Source organism: Coregonus clupeaformis, chromosome 15 (genome assembly GCF_020615455.1).
Source record: "Coregonus clupeaformis isolate EN_2021a chromosome 15, ASM2061545v1, whole genome shotgun sequence".
NCBI lineage: Eukaryota > Metazoa > Chordata > Actinopteri > Salmoniformes > Salmonidae > Coregonus > Coregonus clupeaformis.
The window spans coordinates 37,448,271-37,450,738 of record NC_059206.1 but is presented as its reverse complement, the minus strand read 5'-3'; the positions used below and the strand labels follow the sequence as shown (position 1 = coordinate 37,450,738).

General features: G+C 39.9%; 1 long non-coding RNA gene across 2 annotated transcripts; it reads left to right on the top strand.

The window, feature by feature from the left end:
• Positions 1-659: 659 nt before the first annotated feature.
• LOC121583319 lies at positions 660-1,943 on the top strand. 2 transcript variants are annotated; one of them, XR_006003492.1, is made up of 3 exons: positions 660-780; positions 1,249-1,369; positions 1,452-1,943. It is a non-coding gene; the product is annotated as an uncharacterized LOC121583319 (long non-coding RNA). The 2 variants fall into 2 exon arrangements; XR_006003493.1 differs by having other exon boundaries at positions 660-832.
• The last annotated feature ends 525 nt before the right edge of the window (positions 1,944-2,468 follow it).

The following is a 2,468-nucleotide window of genomic DNA, read 5'->3' as shown; positions in this document are numbered from 1 at the left end:
GTGTGAAGCTGACGGACAGTCTCTGACAAATTATCAATCTTCTCTGATGTTTCTTTGGTAGCCCGCTCTATGATGGAAACTTTGGAGGACGTGGCATCTTGTTTAGAAGTCAGGGTCTGGATTGCAGTGAGAATTTCAAACATGGAAATGTCCTCTTTCACTTTTTTCTCCGGTGGATTTTTAATTGGGGTCTGAGGTAAAGGGTTTGCAAGGATTTCGTCCTGGTCTGTCTTGTTCTTTCTCTTGCTTGAACTCGCAGCATCTTGTGTATCCATGCTGCTCTGGTTCTCGTCGTAGATATCTAGCATGCCTGCTGTCTTCTGTGAGGCTTGGATATTCCGTTTTATGTTGTCTTTCTGTCGTGTTCTTCCCATTCAACTTGACAAAAACTAACTCTAAACTTGCCATATAAAGCTAAAATCAGTTATAGTTTATTTCTACATTGATAGCCAATATTAGACTATTAACCACCTAACCCTCAAAGTTGCTTGGACAAGTGAGAAAACACTCCCTCTCAAAGCGACGCCATCTTGGCCCTAGTAACCCGGCTCTCATTTTAGTCGCCACTCGGATGACGTAAAATCGACATCCGCTCTCAGACTTTGTGGATGTGTTATCTAGTGGAAACCAAATGTAGCCATGTAGACTTTGTGGCTGTGGTAACTAGTAACAACACAACAGAGTCGGGAAATTTGAGACTGTGGATGCCGATGCGATATCAGTTAAGGACAAGATTGGAGATAACTTGATTCCATTTGAGCAACAATGTCTTCAGAACATGTACTAAATATGTTATACGCTTCATAATATTCACGTTGTCAGCAATGTCAAGGTAGCTAGCTAGCTAACTGTGTAACATGGTTGATAATAGCTACTGTGAATGTCCCTGCCTGGTAGAAAATAGAAAAATGACGATAGCTTTAGTACATTAGTTATCACACTTACGTAAAAAAAAAGAAGCATTGTAAAATACTTAATTTTGACTAAAATAGCTCTGCATTTATGGAAAATATCGTTGGCTTTGGTAAGTCCTTTGCCTTTCTCGCTGACTCCTATACTAGCTAGCTAACAACATTACTGGGATTGCCCCTTGATTCTAGCTATGGCTATGAAGATGTTGTGTGTGGATATTAAAAGTGTTGTACTCGACTCTTCTGCATGAAAATCCTTATTGGTTATACATAAAAGACCATGTAGTAAACATTACACTACAATCCTAATAAGTGTTGTGTACGTGTTTTTCTGTAGGATTCCAGTTTTGAAGAGCTGCAGACCGTCCAGGGGCACAGGCAGGGCTGCAGAAAGAATTAGACATGAAGACCTTGAAAGGGCTGTCTGACAGAAAGAAGAGAGGCTGGCCGAGATTAAGGTTAGTAAAAATCTTTCACCTGTGGTACTGTTTACCCGTTTCACAACATTATAATCATATTACAGCATTCTGTCATTTGTAGCTTTTTTTTCATATCATTACATGCTAAATTGCAAGAGCTGGCCTTTGAAGAAAGGGTAGAAGTGCTGGAGCTGGCCAATTCCCGCCTACCTGGAGTGATTTTTGACATCATGGAGTACCAGAGAGCTATCCCAGGGTCTCCGGACAACCTCGCTGGTGCACCTGCATGAATTGTACCTTACAACACACAACTGCTGCCATTTCACCACTGCAATATTCAATTTATTTATTACCAAGTATGTTTATATAACAGGTTAACACTTTCCACGACTACACTATACTTTATTCTTCATTTGCATCACAATTAGGAAAATTACTCAATTTGGTGATGTCTTTTAAGTTGTTGTTTTTGTGAATTTTTCCTTGGTCTGGGTGATATAAGTTCAGTACTTTATCAGAATTTTCCCCTTACAATGTGCTTTTGTTATTTAGAGGAAGGTTAGAGACTACCTTGTATTCTTGTTTATCTCCCTAATAAAACTATTTGACCTGATCTGTGTAATCGGAGCGACTTGTTTTGTACTGTATTTACACCAGGGTAGTCCATCCGTCTTTCTGGATATCTACCCACCTGTAGGTCTGCTAATTTGAAGTGTAAATCTCCAAGAGCATAGATATCCAGGAAAAGAGAACAGTTTAGTAAATCATTCAAAAACCATTATAAAAGTGCAATAATTATGACTATATGTTAGATAAAAAATGCACAAGTATTGTTTCTCACACAAGTTTATTGTTGACCACACAAACTTCCCTTATTTAAGATTTATATGTTTGATTGTAGGCCCACCTCTTTCAACAACAATTCTGAGTACTCTGTAGGTTTTCACACTTCCCGGGAACCACCAAGTCTGACAACAGGCAAAGCTCTGGTCCTTCCCAGCTCAAAGGTGTGTTTACTGCACCCTGTGTTGCATGGCGACGTTTCCTCGAAGTTGTAGCAGGTGGTGGCACTTCAGGAATTTCTGGGTCATAGGATCTCAGGATCATTCTGCTTGTAGCCCCATTTGAGCACCAAGTC